The sequence below is a fragment of the Anas acuta genome, chromosome 10 (assembly GCF_963932015.1).
Source record: "Anas acuta chromosome 10, bAnaAcu1.1, whole genome shotgun sequence".
In the NCBI taxonomy this organism is placed as follows: domain Eukaryota; kingdom Metazoa; phylum Chordata; class Aves; order Anseriformes; family Anatidae; genus Anas; species Anas acuta.
The window spans coordinates 16,209,495-16,230,297 of NC_088988.1; the positions used below are offsets into that span (position 1 = coordinate 16,209,495).

The 20,803-nt window shown below is 36.7% G+C and overlaps 1 long non-coding RNA gene across 1 annotated transcript; it reads left to right on the top strand.

Moving 5' to 3' along the window:
- The first annotated feature begins 5,205 nt into the window (after window positions 1-5,205).
- LOC137861985 (uncharacterized) lies at window positions 5,206-17,006 on the top strand. Its single transcript, XR_011099984.1, has 3 exons — window positions 5,206-5,338; window positions 14,283-14,349; window positions 14,525-17,006. It is a non-coding gene; the product is annotated as an uncharacterized lncRNA (long non-coding RNA).
- The last annotated feature ends 3,797 nt before the right edge of the window (window positions 17,007-20,803 follow it).

The following is a 20,803-nucleotide window of genomic DNA, read 5'->3' on the forward strand; positions in this document are numbered from 1 at the left end:
CATACTTAGAAGATGTTATAGTGCTGAAGGACTTAAAAAGAGCAGACTGGAATGGGCCAGGGATTTGAGGAACTTAATTACAGAAAGCTCAGGAAAGCCAAATCCAAGTAAAAAGAAAATAAAAGGTGACTCTACTGGTATATTAAAAATCTGGAAGGAGCAAAAAGCATCGATGTTACAATACACTTTGTACTTGTGCCAAATACAGTTTGTGATGTGAACCACTGCTGGAAAAAGGTCAGTGCAAAAGAAGTAGGAACAAATTTATTTATGTGTGGAATAAAATGAAAAAAGTACAAATAGTATAGAAGAATATGACAATGCCGAAAGATGGATGGCAAATGGAAGAGGAGTTATGTATATAGAGGAAGAGATGTTGTGAGACATGGTGGTAAGATGAGGGACCAGCTGAAGTTGGAGGGGGTAATGCAGCCTGCTGTTGTGTCAGTGATTAATGTGGTCTGAGCTGTAACAAATGACCTGGGCAGCTGGTGTGCTCGCTCCCCAGCATTCACCCGAAGACACCTTCCTGCTGCGGCTCCTTTTTTATCCCCTGTCCATGGGCTCATTCCAGACTTTTGGATTGTACAGCAGTGAACTGAGTGTAGCCATACATGGATCATATATTGAAAAGGAGCCTGTCTTAGATGGACCTTGGGGATACCAGGAAAATTTGGAATTGTGAACTTGCAGAGCCCATGCTAACAACATCAACAACAAAAAACCCACCTTAATATTCATTAGGTATTAAAAATCTCGCCATTTTAAGCTTACTTATGGTTTATTTATAAACACCGTGAAATTTTCCACCTTCATTCATGCATGCTTGATTAGGTAAGCTAATTTGTATGTTAGAGAAGAGAACTTCAACTCAAAAAAAACTTAGATTGCTACTGTTTTCACCAACAAGGTAGTACAGTATAGCTTTCTGATTGTTAGCACTCAGCCACAAAGGAAATTCTAACTCCATCTGATAGCAGTATTGTTAACCTTAGAAAGTCCAGTCTTGATGCCAGTGAAAAAAAAACCAAACACACCCATTCTTAAAGATATGTTGGCTTCCCATTATTTCCTTTGGATTTCTGAGCACAGTTTAGGAAGAGTTCCCGTCACATTTTTCAGACTTTTTTCATACAACAAATGAACTGTAGAAATGTATTTTCTGTTTTCCATGTAAGAAAATTAGTGTGTGCAGTAGGTAGAGCATTCCTGTTTCTTATGGTTCTATTTTTGGTTCTGCCACAGCCCTGCAGGGTGATTTGGATTAGCAGGGTTCCTGTACTTACATGCTTTGCAAAGGAGGTTGAAAGCTTTGGGTGTGAAGTACTAGAGGCCAATCATGTTTTAGGGTTATCCAGATCCAGAAGATTTTCTTCTGTCCCAAATTCCTGGTAGGCGAATTTACTGTTTTCTCACATACACCAAGGAACAATGAAAACCACTGGGTATTTCTCACCCTCATCTCTCCTAATCCTTGGCATCATTCCTCAGACAGCCCATGTATCTACTGGTATAATGCATTACTTAACATTTACCTCAGTTACATTTATATAATCATGATCTTGACTTTCAGAAGTGTGTGTGAACACTCAGCTTGTTTGGAAACAGTCATCTTCATTTAATCTCTCTTCCAAAATAATTAATTTTGAAAATGAACTCCATATCTTATATTTCCTGGTCAGTTTCTTTTTCTCAGCTCTGCAATCCACACTTTCCATCCCATTGAGCAGTATATTTATATATTTTCCTTTCTACAACTTGGAATTAGAAACAGTATCCATTCATTCAAGTATTTTCTTTTCATTTTTCTTTCTTGGACTTGGTCTTTTCTAAGTTTTTCTGAAATGTAACAATAAGCACTTCTCCTGAGAAAGTGTGCCAATGAATACCAACTACAACACAGTAATATTAATTTTATTTCCCATCCTTCACCTTTATGAAACTTCATTAAACTTCATTAAGTACCATTTTTATTTTATTTTATTTTATTTTATTTTATTTTATTTTATTTTATTTTATTTTATTTTATTTTATTTTATTTTATTTTATTTTATTTTATTTTATTTTATTTTATTTTATTTTATTTTATTTTATTTTATTTATTACAAAGAACATTACAAAGAAGAACCTGCTTCTTTAAACCACTGATACTGTTGGTGAGAGGTGGACTTTGCTTCCAAAAAGCTTTTGTTCTCACTTTGAGTGAAATTGTTGATAGCATTTTAAATGTGAACTACAAACTAACAGTTTCTCCTTAGCAACTGCTGTTTCTGCCAGTGCATGAGCTGTATTCTGAGATTTGAATATGCAAAAGACTAGGTCAGACTGTCTTGAGGATATAAAAAAATATTGGATGAAGTAAAACTTTGTCTGAAATTAAATTTGCAGAAAATCAAATATCTGTTGTTTGGTTCTAAGCAGATGTTGAGAAGGTTTTTCCTGGATGCCATCCTTATTGATAGTACGTCTTTTGATCTGAAGCCAAATAAGAAATCTGGATGTTAGTCTGGATTTGGAAATTTTCTTTAAATAAACATATTAGTTAAGTATGTAAATCTGCTTATCATCACTTAAGGAGCCTTGCCAGAGTAAGAAACATCTGGAGCTTGGTATCAGCTAACTTATTAATGCACTTTTTTTAGTATGTTTCATCCAGAATATTGTAGGATTCTGTTATCTCAATTGCTTAAATCAGCTTTATCTAAAACACCATTAGCTGTACATTCTGGTGTTTACAGTTGGACTTGTATAAAACCCACCCAGTACAGCTTTATGGGCCTAGTTACTCAGTTTTCCAGACTTGTTCAGAAGTAGGCCAATACACATTGTCATACAAGAACATCAGAGATAAAACAATCGTGGCTTTGGAACACCAGTTCTTTCTTTCACAGGAGATGGATTCCGAAAATTAATTGTTACCATTTAGGATTATGAATTACACGGTCTGGTTTATTTATCTGAACTCATCACTGTGTAATTCCATGAAAGGATTATTTGACCTGTTCTTGATAAGGACGTAAGTACAGATATCAATACAGCTTTCTGCCATAAAGCCTCCTCAGCTTAACCTCCGTAAGGTTAGAAAAGGTTCTCAGTCTTGTTCAGCTCCTAAACCTACAGCAAACTGTAGATGTGGATGTTAGGATTTTCAAAGCTACTGGATGCTGAATGTGTTACAGGATGCTTTTGCTAACACAGGTAATAGGCTTCATCAACCCATGACATACATCCTGCTAATCATTGAAGTGAGAATGGCTAATGGTTGAACCTGTACATGTGAAAAGCCTAGTAAATTAAGGGAACATACTGTTTAAGGAAATATTACTTGTTGGAGAAAAAATATTATAAATTTCTGCACGTTGAAACTATGAGTCAAAACCTTAGAGCTACACAAGCAAGTAAGGAATTTGCACTTCTGTATCATTATTACGGCTCACACTCTGCGGCTGGCTGGGCAGCTAAGATGAACAAAAAGCTGTATAAATTTATCTGTGTGTGAATTGCCTGCACATAATTCTTGTTACTTAGAAATATTTCTTTTAAGAATAAATATCCCTTTGTTTAATTTTTGCAGGGAGGCTTAATAACTATATTATTGCAAAACTCTGCAGACTTGCTGGAATTTAGGAGGTGCATGAGCTCCAGTTAATATCCTAAACAGGTCTAGCCCTTTCCAAAAACTTGGTAACAATGTAAGATAGTTCAGGTTTGTGCATGTTAAACTTAAAGGCTGTTTTAGCTAACTACTTTCACTAGATACTATTTATGCTTTGCCTTTATTCCCCCAGAGGAAGAGTTAGGCTCATACCAAGGCATTTTATGAACTCACTTTTCTCAAGTACTGTATTTCAGTGAAGTCAGCCCATAATTATAGATCAGAAGTGTTGATCTCATGTCCTTGTGCAGATTATATAACAATTTATGATTGCTTGATATGGTATCTGCTGATTAAATGCAGTCTTACAGACAGACCGTAACGATCAGTATTACTATTTTTAATAACTTGATTATGTGTGATGTCTTTGGAGCAAGGATTACTTAGCTGTTGTTTCTACAAGTCACTCTGCAAGCAAGTACTGATTCAGACTTTGATTTCCTTGGGGCTGCCATAAACTGAAAGCTAAATAACAATATTTACAATAATTTGGAAATATAAGTCAGTTAGTGGTTTGGTTTCTTTTTAAGTTTCTAGAGATGATTTTCTGTCTTGTTCTCATTGCTGTTCTGAAGATGGACAATTATAGGAGGGGAAAAAGTTCACCGGTTTTTGATATACAAAAAGGAAATCTGAAATATGGGGAATACATGAAAGAATTTTAATATTAAATGAGCAAACAGAGCTCATGGGGGAATACATTTGTTATTGTTTAAATGATAATTATATTTCTATCTTTAAATAAGTGAAAGTTGTGCCACAATGCACCTACCATGTGAATTAAACTGTTCCAAATCTTTTTTCTGACTCAAATCAATTAAGAATATGGTGTCGGAGAATATGATTGTTTATGTACTTGTAAATACAGTTGCAGTCTCCCTCTAGAGAGTTTACATTAGAAGAGAAATTTTCTCATAAGAATAGAAAAAAATAGAACTGGAGGGCAAGAAATTACTAACAGTGTTGAAAAATTGTTTCCTACAGTAAACACAAAAATTATTAATTTGTACCACATCAAGTAATTATTTATTACATTACTGAGAATGACATGTACCTACTTGTTTTATTTCTTTCTAATAGTCTGTGCTTCTATATAATAGATAAGAATTTTCCACCAGTCAAGATGAAAAAACAGGGGGAATATAATAATCTTAAACAAAAGCAATTTTTCCTTGTACAGAAATTTCTAACCACTTATTTTTCAAAGGAATCTCAGTGTTGGAGTGAAAGAAGCCTATCTCATGTTATTTAAAAACCTTTCACTTGCATCTCAACATCAGAAAAAGCAGTAGAGTCAGAGTAATCTTCATACTGTCTTCTTATGTACAGAAAGAATATATTTAGCAAGGAGCATTACTGCCATTTTCTGTTGTGATTTCATTTAATTAATGTTATTTCACCTGTGTACAGATGACATACTGGTTGGGCTCATAATAAGTGTCAGTTATTGTGAATCCATTACCTTCAGGTGATACTGATACAGCAGTATGCACAAGCTGAAACCTGTTCTTTAATCAAATTACACCCACACATAAGCTTATTTGTATTTATGTTAGTTTGGACTCCTCTTTCTCCTGTCTTCTATTTCTCAAAATATGAGGATGCTTACCCAAACTATAGGGGAAAGCTAATAAATATTGTGTAAAGGGGCTGTTACCTGGAAACAAAGAAATCTGTGATGTGGTGAGTAGTTTTTCATCCACTTTGGGTGAAAGACATGAACTGACTAGTGTTCTCCTTCCCTTACTTGTACTTCTGGAAAGATCATGATAGGAGAATGTGGGTCATTAGTATGTTATATGAAAAAGCAGCTCGGTAGTATGCTTTCTTTTTGATGTAGACTTACTGAAAAACAAGACTTACTGTTAGGAAAATACCATCACATAGGCAGTGAAAGGTCTAAGAATACTTTTCCAGCCCCTAAATGATCAACTGTGTGTGTGTGTAAATGATTGCCAATGTAGAGCTTTTAGCCTGAAAAGTTTTGACAAAGGTGTTCTAACAACTTCCATGGAGCACTGCAAAGACAAATATTCTTGTTAATGTCTTTGTGGGATACAGATTGCTATTTGCTGAATGAAAATGAAAACATTTTTACTTGCACAGAACACAGAATTTCATCACATTCATATATCTTGAATAAGCTGTTGAAAAGTGTGATATTTACTGGAATTCAGAAAGAATTTTCTGGAGTTCTTATGGTGATAATAGGCCCTCTCTCTTTGATGCATCACTCAGCAGATGTCAGCACTGAAAATGAGGGCCTAAAATTTTGGCATGGAGATTTTGCTGTTATATTATTATTTTTTTAGAATAATAAATAGTGTTTTTCTATTGAATCCAAGAAAGAAATTTGTGGAGTGTGTAGAATGTGATTCTGTAGAGGAACAATGTGTAGTAGTAAATAGCCAATGAATCATACTTCCCAAACAAAAAACAGCATATAAAAAAGATCAAGGTTTATTATGCCTCACTTACTATCAAAGAAAAATGTACTGGCAGATGCAATGTTAGCAAATTCATGGGGCACTGTTCACTGTTCCACAGCAGATGAATGGCTGTCATTGACAGACTGGTCAGACAGACTAGAACAAAATCACATTTATCTTCTGCAGATCAAGGATTCACCTGCTTTCATTTCCAAGAAAAGCATGAATGCTGGAATAAAGTTTTATTGGAAGTGACACACCTGCATTGTCAATAGCAGGCAAATGAGTAGTGGAGTGGCAGAAGGTAAAGTGTTTGTATTTAATATTTTGGAGATAAAAGGCATGGAATTCTTATGAGTCACTCATATTCTTAAGAGCAAGATTGAGCAAGTCTCACTGTTCTCTACCAAGTGATGAGGCCATATGATTTTTCAAAATTTACTTCGTGGAACAAAATCTCTGAACTGCTCGCTGTATCTTGGGGTGTGTATCATGGACTCAGCAATACGACTGGAAAATCACTGTGAAGTCCTTCTTCCCTACCATCTTTTCTTTTTTGTGTTGGATTAATATCAGGCATTTGTCTTTATATTCTTCTGTTTGGTTAAAATGTTCTTGAAAACCACAGCTTGTCTTTGTATGTTGGAGACAAAGAACCTGCCCATATCAGTACAAAATATTTTTGTTTGTTTGTTTTTTCTTTCTCTTTTAAACTGTACCTTTTTAGTACAGGAGGAATACCATAGTAAAATATTAGTGTAACACTGGATATTGTGGACTTTCTCTTCCCATCTCTCAATTTTCTTGACATAAAGATACTCAGCCTACATAATGTACTACTTCAGAGAAGATCAAAAACAAGATTATTTATAAAATCAAAAATCAGAGAGCTAGATCTCTGTTATGGCTTAATTACAGAAAAAGTTTTGTTTGTTTGTTTTAAATCTTTGAGTTCCTGTTGTACAGACTAACTCATCCTGTTCACATTGGTGCCTTTGTTTTACAATATTAAATGTAAACAAGGGTTGGAGAACTGAATCCAGTGAGTGCTTGAATGGATGTTCACCATATTTGTAGAAGAAAGAGGAAATAATTTAAATCTATTTGAAACAAGAAGGAAATAAGGTTGGTGGTTTTATAGATCTTGTTCTATCCAAAGATTTCCAATTCAAACAACAACTTACAGAACAAAACATTCTTTAAACAAATAACCATTTAAAAAAAATAATAATAAAAAAAATATAAAAAAAGGAAGTTAATATATGAGGGGAAAAGACTGTTTGCTGCCATGCTAACTAAAGTGCATGGCATTGGCAATGAAGTTATTCAGTATACAAAGCAACTTTTCTAATGAGAGCTTGAATAAACAATAAGCTAATTGTGTTTCATTTGCAAATTATTAAATTAATGATAACCCTATTTAAACACCATGATTCTAATTTGTACTTATCTGATATAGTTCTTTCAGTATGGCCACATCCTTTCAATATGTGTTGTCACATCTCTGATAAAATGGGGATAAGAGTGATGACAAAACCAGAAACATCTGGGAAATGAGAGCAGAGAAGCTAAGTGTCAGATAGCAATCAATGGATCACTTAGGGCAATTATGCTTAGGAAGTGAAAGTAGTTCCTGTGATGCAATTTGCAAATGATCAGGCTGGTGAAGGGAGTCAGTGCTGCTTCCCTAAGGCTGTAAGGGAGATGTCTGTGCAGATGTCTGTCCCAGAAATGCCACACATTCAGGAGAAGCTGTCAACTCCCTGAGGTGCTACCCACTTGAGACGAGATAGAAGAGGGCACATGCCCTGTGGCAGTGCAATCCATTAGAACGATCTCTGTAAGCTATGCTGCAAAGAAATGAGCAAACTGGAACAGAAAGCAATGTGAATTGTAAACCTCAGAGCTCTCCTTCCAGTCACTTTAAGCTTCCTGGCTCACTCCAGCCTCAACACCTCTCCAGTGAGACATAACTTACTCTGTTTTGCCAGGTCTGTCTTTTCCCATTTGTCCAAGTTTACTTTTTTGTCATTTCAACTTAGCCTGTTCTCTTTCTATATGTTTTCTAGTGCAGTTAATTGAGTGATTTCACCCCCTTGCTTTCCAGATCATGTCAACTAATTGCTTTCCTGTATTTCTCCTGTCTCAGTTGGCCTAACGATTCTCCTATGCAACAATTCAGCTTTATGCTCCTCTCCTCTCCATCCCCCCATTATTATTTATTGATGGATTGTACAAGACTTCACCAAGAACCTTGACTTATCTTAAAGACATTCAATAATTACACCTCACAATGAGTCTATAAAGGATGCAATTATGTTACCAGATGGCTAACCAGGAACAGACAGGAGTTAGGTAAATTGCCCTGGGTTAAAAGTTGGGGAAAGGCAGCACTGGGAATAGAATCCAGAGTCAGTAGAGTTTCTTTGCCAAAAGCTTGTAGTACTACAAAGTATATGTACCAGCTGTTGGCAAATCACTGTGCTGGCCCAGAATCGTCCTTCTCTAGCTTAGAGCATAAGATCTATTATTGAATAGGTTTTCAAGCTCTGGCCTTGCCCTTTTCTTTCCTAAAGGGACAATGGAAACATGAATTTGTAAACTTAAAATAAAAGCTTGTGTATGTTTTCAGGTCACTCCTGTGCTAGTTCTATGGATTATTAAGGTCTGTGCATACCTGGGTGTTTTATTCTGAAGTGTGTATTACCAGCAAAACTATATCAAGAAGAGAAGGTCGTTGTCTGTCTGTCAATCTACCTACCTATCTTGGTGTGAGCCAGTCAGACAGCCTGTCCATAGCATCAAAAAGCCAAGCTAGATTTGTTAGCTGTGCTACCATCTGGACTACATACTGAATTATCTGTCACCATTAAACAGATGAATCACACTTTGTAAATAGTGACTTTAAGTTTTTTTTTTTTTTTCTTTTTTTTTTTCTCTAGAGTTACTTGTTTTGCAAGGCTGGAAAATTCTTAATCAGTCCTTGTAAGATTAGGTCTCTATGTCCATCCTATTATCACACATCTGAACCTGTTCAATACGCAGGATATTGAACAGAAAACAACCTGTAGAATATTCCAGTTGAAGGGTTGCCAGCACATTTATGGAAGCATTGACATGGCTCTAACTATTTTCATGAAATATTTTAGGACCGTTTTAAGCCTTCTGTGAGTAATTGTTGAACTGCAGACTCATAGTCATTGCATGATCAATTAATACACTGTGATCTTTAAATCTTATTTGATAGTAGACAATATTGACACTGTGAGTTAATCTACATATGATAATTCTTATGATGGCGAAAGTACTCATCCCTCTGCTGCAAGAGCTGCAGGCCAAAGCATGATCACTTCTGTAAGGTTGCTCCATCCATCACCAGGCATCATGTTCCATCTCTCATCATCCTGAAGTGCATCATACCTGTGAGGGAGAGCTGGTGTACAAAATGTTTTCATTATTCAGTCATAACCATGAAAAAATGCCCTATGGTTGTTTCGCCTTCTGGTTTCTTGCGCCTGACCTGGGATATTTGTGCGTTGCTTTCAGGTATGAACACCAAGGGCAGTAGACTCGAAGAGGTTGGCGTCCGTAGAATACTGCCAAATCCCCAGAATTTGTGCTCAAGGCAGTGTCTTGCAGTAGGGCTGGTTGTAGTACCTGCATAAACTCAGTGGGGTTGCAGAAGATCTTTTGGGGCCATTTGAGGTTTTGGCTTGAGAAAGATTGAATGCTGCAGAGTAGATTGCCTTTCTATTTTGTGGAGAAGAAAAAAAAAAAAAAAAGCCCATCCATATGAAATTGTGCTCATTACTGAGGAAAATAAATTCCTGTCTGTCAAGCAAATGGCCAGCCTTTAGAACTGGTTAGGCTTCCACATCAATTACTACGGAAAAACAACACCTGTGTACACTAATTATTTCTTTAATGGAAGGTTTTCGGATACAGGGTCAAATTCTCTACTTTCATCAATAGTATGCCAGAAAAATTCCATTGTTGTCAGTGGAATAACTCCTGATTTTCCCTGGTAGGTGTTAGAGTAAATTAGGTGAACAGTATGTTATGGCACACAACAGGAATGTTGTGACAGTTTTAACTTGTAAATATATATTTTATATATTCTTACGTGATCAGTGTCCCTTTAAATACTGTTTGATTTAAATTGAGTAGTTTTGTTTCTTGTCTGTCTCATATTTATTTACTTTTTACTATCCTTATTTCTGTCAAAAACATTTTGATGCTATAAATAAGAGAATAGATTAAATACATTCTTTGTGACAAGCAATGTGCACTGTACTCACTTCTTTCTTCTAGAAGATACATTATTCTTTTTATTATTTTGAATCTGTACTGTTCCATTATTCTGAAGATCCATAGAAGTACATCTGAGACCCAGTTATGAAAAAAATAATGTCTGTGTATACACACACACACAAATATATATCCTGCTTGTGACAGATGTATGCCTGGACCTAAAAATATCCAGTCATACAAAGTACAATTTCAAGAAAGTTGCAGACTTTATTTTCTTATTCTTTTTATTATTATTATTATTTTAATTTATGAAATGAACATATGCTGTGATGCAAAACCTTGAGCTTTGAGATTGTATGTGATTAATCTGATGAATCAGTTAGTCTTGAAGTTTTCCTTCTGGCTTAAATAGTAGGTGTTGGAGAACAAAACCTGAGAGGTCATCATGCGTTGGTTGTACCTCCCTGTGCCCAAGTACTCGGGGAGTTGTGTCCTAATTCCCACCACAGCCAAAAATTCTACAACAAGTCTGATGTTCAGGCAGGGTTTGTTTGATTTACATAGATGTGGCCAAATCTTTTGCAGGTGTAAGCTGACTTGAGTGAAGCTGTGTCTGTCTGCATTAAAGGAAAGCTTCACCCGTGGTGTGCGTTGTACCCGCTGTGCAGGGAGACTGGTGCTTTTTGAAAATCTGACCTTGTCACTCTCTGCAGTGCATGGTACAATGGGAATTCACTTTAAATAAAACTGAGACACACACAGGAGGAAATATCGAGGACGGTTAGGTTTACATTTTAGGTGCAGATAGCAGACATTGTTATATATTTTCAAGTTGCATATTTGCACAGAATACTGTGTTAGGCCAGTGATTTGCAGGCAGGAGAAAGACTCTTTCTCTGTTAAGTGTCCCATAGCTTGCAGAAGTCCAGTGACTGTGAAGTCTAGTCCAATCTCAGGCAATTTTAGTTTGTATTTGTCTTCATTATTGAGCATGCTTCACGTTCTCTTCTTCAGCTCACTGCAGCTTCATTTTTCCACTTTATGTATCAGGAAACTGGATGAAGTCAGCTCAACTGGCAGCAGGATTTATTATTAAGTCAGAAATCATCTCACTCAGTAATCTGGAAAGATGGTGAGAATTTGTGGGTTTGGCATGATAGTCTTTTTAAATTTCTGTGGATTTCTGTTCTTATACATTTCCCTGCAGTATAGCATCTAGTTATGAACTTGCAACATGAGTGTCAAACTCCCCTCTAGTGGTTGCTCTACACAGAGGATAAACATTAATTTAGCTCTATGACAAGTATTTAACTCTGGACTGAATAAGATGACAGTTCGCATGAGATTCCGATGATTGCGCATGGCACATTTATTTATTTATTTTTTTTGCTTTCTCCCTCTTTTTAATTATTTAGTTACTTCACATGTTGAAATACTGTAATTAAAACATGAATCATTGTAAAAGCAAACAAACAAACAAAAACAAACAAACAAAAAGAACTGTGACACTATTCTCTGCAAAATGCAAATGTGCCACCTATTGGTGATGGCTTTGCACTTCTTGATCGCTCCTTCCAACAGGTCAGCAGCAATGTCACGACGAACAATGTCATTTGTGCTGCACGATACAATAGATCCACGCACAGCTCTGCACAGAGCTGTATTAAAACAGTACCAGTACTGCGATAATATAAAAGCAAGAATTGAGCAATAAGTGTGAAATAAAGAACTGAGTGTTAAAAATGTGCAAAGAATAGAGTGATTCATTAAGTGTCATTAAGATTAAAGAGTTCCATTTCTTGCTAACAGAGTTCTCAGCAGCAGATTGTGAAACCAGAAATATACTCTACAAGGCAGAAGTTTTTTGCTATGTGTGAAGAAGAAAGATATGGTGAACTTGTATGTTTCTCAGCCATCTGAGCTGTAAATTTGCACCTCTACAATCCTCTCAGAGAATCTGTTAATAACTTTTTGGAAGCCATTCTGCTAGAATCTTATAAGGCAGGAAGATTGGACCCTGCCTGCACAGGGTCTGTGTGTGGAAAGGAAAAAGCCTCAGGACATCTGACTTTGCAAACTCTTTTGTGAAGGTTTTATTCTCCTGTTTTCAAAAGGAGCCCTCATTCACCCTTTGTGTGTATTCAGTACAGTAGATTTGTTCATCATGTTTTACACAGGTACCTCTGGTCTTCTGTAAGTGCCAGTAATTACATTTGTATGTGCGGAAGTGAAGGTTTTATTTTAAAACTGTAGTTCTTCTAATTTAATTTTCTTAGGGTTTACATAGCAGTTAACAATTTTGCCTGCTCACAAGGAAAACATTAGATTACTGCTTGTGGTACAGTATCACCTTGACTTCATCTTATTTAGTAGAGAAAATTGTAGTGGTTATGTTAATAGTTTCCTCACCCTTATAAAAAAAAAAAAAGGCACATTTGTTGACGATTTTTGAAGCATGCTTTTGCTCATAATCTTGCTGCTTCCTTAGTGCTTAGCTTTGGTTGGTGTTTTTGTTGTTGTTTTTCTTTTGCATGGCTCAGCTTAGTGAAAGGACAGAGTCAACCCTGGCTGGTTGCAATAAGCTAAGCACTGGTGTGTGACATTAAATGTACACACGAGAATGTAAGATGTCAATGAAAACAAAACCAGGTTTGGAGAGATAAGGTAATAACGATAGCTAGCTTACTGCAGTCCTGGTTAAAATACACCATATTGCAATATTTGACTAATAGTTTAAAAGTATTGTTTTTCCTCAAATTTAAGATTTTCCAGAATAAGACAACAAGCCAGCAACCTAGATAAAACTTGGAATGAGGAACTAGAAAAGCACATTTGAAAATATGGGGTATGTTGTTAAACCCATAAAGATCATAAAGCAATAGCTGTGTCAGGTCCTCTTAAAAATAATATGCTTTCATCTTATGTCTTAATGTAAGACTGTCTTTTATAGCAGATGTTCTGGGAGCGCTCCCTCCCTTACGCAATGACAGAAGCATACCAATGCTCCTAGAGAGGTTTACCTTTCAGAACTGACAAGTGTTAAAAGAAAAGAGGGGTGTGAACAGGTTTACAATCTACATCACAGATATGTGGGAAAGGGTTTTAAAATATACTGTGTAAGAGAGAGGAGAAAAATCAGACACATTAAATAAAATCTATATAAATAGTAACAGTGAAGTCATACAATGATCTTTAGCAAAATAAGCCCCACTAAAGCGGGCCATGAGCAGTGAGAGCCTGCTATTTCTTATGGGATGCAGTGATAAAGAAATTACATACTTATTTGAGAGGAACATAAATAAAGATTAATAGGTTAATGAGTTATTTTCCTTTCATTACTATACTATTGTACTTTATTATAATTGCTTTGCACTCATTTAATTAAATTTGAACTAGGGCCAACACAAGATAATTTGTTTTCCCTGTACTAAACAATGAGTATGCAGATTGGAAGTACTGAAGCAGTAATCAGCCCTCTGTTTGCAACACTTTTCTACTCTGAGTAGACATTATAATTGATAATTTGATTGTTGCAGCACTCCGTGCAATATATTTTAAAGCAACATTAACATAATGGAAATTATGTTGTGTGCCTAATCCGAGCTTTTTACTGTGTAAGTATATGAATCCCATTCTGTAATAAATTAGGACACTATCCACTAAACGTTTGTACAACCTTTACGTGCCTCATTTTGGAATAGAGCTATCTGCTTCTAGTCTCCATTCAGTGCCTTCTCTATCAGGTTCTATCACTTAAATTGTGCACAAAAAGAGCAAGAGTCACAACCTAAAACAGCTAAGCTTTTCAGTAAAACTAGATTTATTGGCATATATCTTTCATTAAAATTAAGTAGTTTTTGTATAGTTCCTTTATAATTCTTGTATTATTTTAAGGGAAGATGCTTGTCCAGTTCATTAGAATTTAATTTTCCATTGTCTCTTTCCAGCTGCTGAGAAACCTGGTAGCAATTGACCTAAAGAGTGAAAAAATAATGGTGTGACTCAGCTATGGAGGTAGGACTTTTCAATGTCTGTAATGTAAGCAAAATTACTGCAGCCTCTCTTTTTTATATTTTTAAATATATAAGGGTCATATAAGAAACAGAGTAGTATCATTTGTGTGTGATCTACCTAGAGGAGAAAAAAAAAAAAAAGGCTGGGCTTTGTTTGATCTTCTCTTTATTCCAAGCATGTGCCCAACATGCAACGTGCCTTGCTTCCTGTTGCCACCAGTACCTGCTGAGGTGCTGAGGAGTTGGCTTCCATGTGTCCTGACCAAATGAAGTCCTGAGAGCTGTGGGACAGTTTTGAGCAGCTGCGTGGGACCTCAGCAGTCACCAAGGTTACCTTGCCTTTCAAGTTTGGGTTGTGAAAAAGAAGTGGAAAAACAAAGTGAAGTGTGATGGATTATAAAACTCTGCCAACAGTGAACTTTGTTTTCTGACAAAATAAGAGTGGTTTTGCTTGCGTAAATGTTTGAGTCACCTCACTTAATATTTGCCTATTTACTTTTATGGACTGAAGTGTCCCTGTACTAAAAAAGCGAGTTGTGGGTTTGCAAAATAAATTCAACTTGTTTGAGAAAAGCGTTGTAGAGGAGAGTCCTTTAGGACTGAGTCTGCAAAGCCTCCTGTGATCTTCATTGTGCAAGGGATCCTGCTGAAAATAATCACATGATTAGTATTTGAGAGAAGATGTGCTGAGGTTAAATGCGCACGTTGGTCTGGATGGAGGATGCTGCCAGTGAGCATGGGGTGGTCCAGGCTGCCTGCAGAGGCAGGAGACCTGATGATAGACTTGACTTGAGGAGATTTCTAGGATCCACACAGGCTGCTTGAGCCATTTGCTTAGGAGAACGGCTGGTTTACACCTGAAGCAGAGCAGCAGAAGAGAAATCCAAGTTAGAAGACCAAAAGACTATGGGTGGGTTTCATTCACACAGATAGGAGCAGAAAGCAGAGGACTAACCAAAAAGTTATTTAGAAAGGTTGCAATTGTCCTCAGTGAGGTTCAGTTTTGCAATAAAGGCTGGTGCATCTCAGTCACTTATGAGTTTCCCAATAACAGACTTTGCCCGAGTGAGAAGACATGAAGATGGGGCATCATTCAGCCTTCCTCTTGGGGAGCAGTGTTTTTTTTGTTTGTTTCTTTGTTTTTGTACTACCTTGGAATTAACTACAGTGGGTTATGTCTTCAGAAAAACTAATTTATATGCCTCAAGTAGAAAGTGGATCTTAAGTGCTCTCTCTTTTTATACAGAGCCACTGCTATCAGCCCACAAGGCAAATCTAGGGAGGTTTCTGTTTTCCATTTATCGTACTTTTCAATTGATTGGTCAGTGGTGTGTATCCTTTTTCAGTTTCTTTATTCCCTCTCTTTCAGACTTGGAATATCACTGCCTGAAATCCTGAGGGTAACATTATAGATTTCTTTTTCTTTCACACAGAGAACTTTAAACACACAACATACCTGAATTGCCATTCCATCTGGCTTTAATTCAGTCTGGGTGTGTAGCCCAAATCACAAATTGAACACTGTAATATTGCTTCTTTATGCAATTTAAAAGGATACACTAAAAAGGAAACAATCCTCATCATAGATGTGCATAATAAATATAGCATGACAAGAGATGTAAGAATGGGAAAATATATTGATATAAGGTGTTATAAGCAAGTTAGATTTATAATTAAAAATTTCATGAAGAAAGAAAAACTATATAAAGCAAGAGGATCGTGGCAAGGTATATGGGAAAATAAAATTGGAGTATTCAAATATAAAGTTTTGTAGCTGGAGAATTATACCCGGTATACCAAAGATATTTATTTGGGATAAATATAAGAGCAGTTGAAACTGTTGAAGTGCATGTATCAATCATCTGTAAAATAAAGCTGGTTGGGAAGATTGAAAGATTAGAGAACAAAGTGAAGGGTGTAAGCAAAAAGGTACAAAATAAGTCTGTGCAAAGGGGTAGGATAAAAGATTTTCTGAATACAAAAAGAAACAAAGTGAACGGAGAAAGCAGCAGAGTTTCAAACATAACAAAGGTAACTTACAGAAATGTATTTCAGATGTTAAACATTTTGACTCAGTTTTCTCAATGAAGATAAGGATAATACAAATAAAGGAGACACAGAAACAGAAAAAGAATAAGGAGTTATTCTAGTTTCTGAATACTGACAAAATCCAGGACATTAAAAGATCAACTCAGATTTCTGGGAGAAGTTAAAACATGCAGGGGGAGACATGAAGATGCTGAGCATGTCATGGGAAACAGTGGCTTGCTAGAAATGCCTGATGACTTGAAATATAGTTGAAGTCTTCTAATTCTTGGCAGATTTTAAGTCATGACGTGTTTCATATAGTCTGTGGTTACAAGAGCATAGTTATGCCTCCTCAGTTTTGGACAAAGCAGTTGCCATTATCCTTGTGCACTATGTGCTTTTTCCTAGTTTGTTGTAGAGAGAAGGGCACAAAAATGGGACTGAGTTACGGCTGGTGCAGAGGTGTATTGAGGGAGAGGACACGTCCTCATTGCTTCTAAGTGGAATACTTAACGACAAATTTAACAAGTCAAGCAGTCCAAAAGGAGAAAGATTCTGCCAAAGAAGATCACCCAGTGCTTTGTTAGTGCTCATAGTGTTGTGTTCATTGCGTTCATTGTGCCATACATAATCTAGCCCAAATTCTTCCATTGTAAAAAAAAAAAAAAATAAAAAAATAAATAAATAAATAAATCAGACATATGGAATTTCTGTACAGGCAATTTTGGATTGTATAAACTGTTTATTGATTTATATCCTATGATCCCGTACAGTTTTCCATACAGTCGATATATGTTAATCTTCCCTAAGAAAGAACATAAAGATATGTACAATTACTTTTTTTTTTTTTTATGAGTAATTTTCAGAAGCTGAAAGAAGACACGCTGAACAGTACTTTAGAGAACAGAAAAGACCATGACCTCACAATTAAGTAAAGAAAGTATAAAAATATGTTTTCGGAGACTAGGCAAACCAACTGGCAGATGTAAGGCTGAATAATTCTTAACAACAATAAAAACAAATAATATAGAATCAGGGCAAATCATGAAATGCAAATAAAGAGGCTTCACCTCGTCTGTAGTTTGGTATCAGTGAGAAATGACAGTATTGTGATAATGCTCAAGAGGCCAGTCTCCTATTCTAGTTGTTAAAATATAAAAATAATAAATCGTACAAACAGCAAAGGTTCAAAACTGATACTAGTATGATACAAGGGCAGAGAGACCTTCGTTGTTTGTTGAAGTTAGAGAAAGCAGGTCTGTAAATTAAGAGGTCATCTCATTGAGTCGAAGATAATTCTGAAAGGAACTGGCAGAATAAATGCTACTAGGCTACTTGAACTCTTCTGAGATGCAAGAACAAGGGAGTGTGAACTAAGACATGTATGTCAAAAATATTTATTTGGAATTTCTTACACAAACAGGGAACAAGTACAGATATAAAATAATTCATTAATGACAGCAAGAGGAAGAAATAATTGAAGCAATACTTTAAAGGTTTAAGGTACCTACATTTTAAATATAATGACTTTTAACATTTGCAGTTCCAGTGAGCTGTTATCTTTGTAAATAATTATGCATGTATATATATATTTGCAGTACAGCTCTATTTTAAGAATTAGTAAAAGAAGAGAGAAAAACTTTGGGATAGGGATTTTAATTTAAAGGTGGTTATAATTCAGGATTTTGGACATTTTCCTGCCACAAATTCACTAGCCACACAAACGTGTTGCGTGGAAAGAGGGAGTAAAAATGGCTTTTTGCATCTACTATCTACCCTGCTTGAAAACATTTATAGCAAAAGGGATTATATGATGTCTGGGTCATCAGATTATTTATTTGTTCTTTTTAAATTTTAAGTCACACATCTGTGCATACAAGTACACAAATGCACACACCCACTAAAACACAACCCAGGAATTTGCCTGTTGTATCTCTGAGGAAAAATGTGCAAGCACTTCAGAGAGGGGTGCTTCCTGAGAGCCGCCCTGTTTAACACTTCGCTTCAGCTGTTGTTCTCTTTGGTAGCACAGTCCTTACTGGAAAAGTACTGACTGAGATTTGAAGTAAAAAGGGAGACATATGTTAATCATATAAGAGCAACAGACAAACTCCTGTTTAAATGACAAAACGGAGAATTCTGTCTGTATTTGCCACAGACTGATATGTGTGGTATTTGTTGTTACACTCAGGAGATGCTCAGAAGCTCAGATGAAGCAGTAGCATCTTGCCTGGCAATGGGAGCCTTTCCACCACACTGATGATGGATCATCAGATTCAGTTTATTAGAAATCTTGCTTTTGAATAACTGAAGCTCAGGTATCGTGGAAGACCACTTCTGTTCATCCAAAGATGACCATTGGCATAGAAGCTGTCAGCAGAGGTCCCTACGGTCTGCTGAAACCTGCATCTTCCATTTTTCTTGTCCTTGAGGATATGAAGATGGGCAAAAATGTAAGTTAACACCAAATTACAAAACAAACTGAAGAGTGGAGAGTGGCATGTTGTTGTAAAGATGAATTAATATTGAATTGTTTTACATTGATGTAGTTTGGAGCAATGATTACTGTTGGTTTTAAATGTTAGAGGGAGGGGCATCCAGTACTCAGGACCTGTGCTTCTAGTATGTTTGCCTGAAAAATGAAATAAATGTGCATAACCCTAGAAAACAAAACAAAATGAAAAACATAGACTCAAAGCCATTCCTGAAGCATGCGTGGACTGGGTTCTGCTCCACTAAACTCAAAGAAAAGATAGGGTTCTCCCTCCTCTTGCTTCTCAGGCAAAGTGGGCCCCAAATTGGTTCAAATCCTGGGAATCCAGCCTGAAGAACTAAATATTCCTGAAAAAAATGGGTATGTTGCCTACAGTGCAGTGCTATCCCAGGGGCTGCCGCTTGTACAGGCACATCCAAGCTGGCTTTAAATTAGGTTGCTCAGCCAGTAATGTAGCCACAGCAGCACAGAGCCAGTACAGGGCAAGCTGTTTACCCAGTTTTTCAGCCATGGAACAACATTCACATCAGTGAATGCAGCGAAGACATACCCAGAATAAGAATGTGATTTATTCTTTCAATGTGAGAAGCAGCTATATGTTCAACAAAGGCTTTCCTGAGACTAATGGCCAAAGTAGGCCCCAGTGCAGCTCCTCTATAGAACGAGAAGAAAGGATTGTTTGTTGAGGCCCAACTGTCCCCAAAAAATAGTCTGCTTAGTGGATTCCGTCATGTATGAGTTCTCTGCTCGCTTCATTGTCAAGGGTGTTTCCGCAAGTCTGCCATGCACAGCATAACTGGGGAATTTACTATAGCAGTAGCTGATAGAGCAAATAATTCAAAGTCCTGTCACATCTTGAAAAGAACAGATGACTACTATAAACCAGTTTAATATATATAAGATATTGTTTACCGATAGAATACACTACAATGTGATTTTCTATAAAACCTCTCCTTCTCAAGGAATGGCAAAGCATTTAATGAAGGAGCGAGTTAGAGTTGTGGTTGTTCAGGCCACGGCATGGCTGGTTTAGCGTTTCAATGCAAAATCATTGTGTGCTCGGCAGTGGCTGTGGCTGGTAAGGGCCGTCGTGCTGAGCCAGGGGACACTGGCCCTGACACTGTCTTTGTCCTCTTGAACTGTTCGTGGTATTGCTTACCCTCTGCTTTGATGGGAACCAGAGAAAAGAAGGAAACTTTTGTTAATTCTTAGCATTTCCCTGATACTAGTGGTGGTAACTTTGTTAGTATAGCACCTTTAATGCTTAATTGCAAGGGCAGAAATCGGCTGAGCCCCACTTTCTGTGTAGGAACTCTGTTCTCCAGAACTATTTTCTTGGTCAGCATGTGCCTCCTGTATGTTTGTGAAACAAGTATGTGCTCTCCTGCTCCAGTGCAGGATGCTACCTTTCCTGTGTAGTTGAAGCAAAGAAGTGGTAATAGTACGCAATGTTTTTCCTGGGGGACCTGACTTCAGACAAATTTGAAAGGCATTTATGCATCTAATTCATGCAAACTAATGCTCCTGAAAATTGCTGCTTTTTAAACCAAGTTTATAATATCACTCATTTTGGACGCTAATCATTTCCAACCATTTGGAATGCTGTTTTTATTTGCATATCTCCATGTATGCATGCTGATCATGACTAGCATTGATTCTTGGATGTAATACTGCTGTGTTCTTTGCCTGCCTTAATATTCAGTTTACTGTTACAGAAAAGCCAGACCACTCTTCCGAGCAATGAGGTGTGTCTCACCGATGTAATGCAAGGACATTCAAGTAAGTGGTGCAGAGCAAGAGCTGTGCTTGCACAACCAGCTTGCATGTCTGAACTGCACATTTAACATGGTTTTGGTGCTTGCACAATCTGCAGTGTGCTTGTCTGCGGGTGTAGGATGGCAGTAATTTATCTAAAATAAGGGTGATCAGCTGA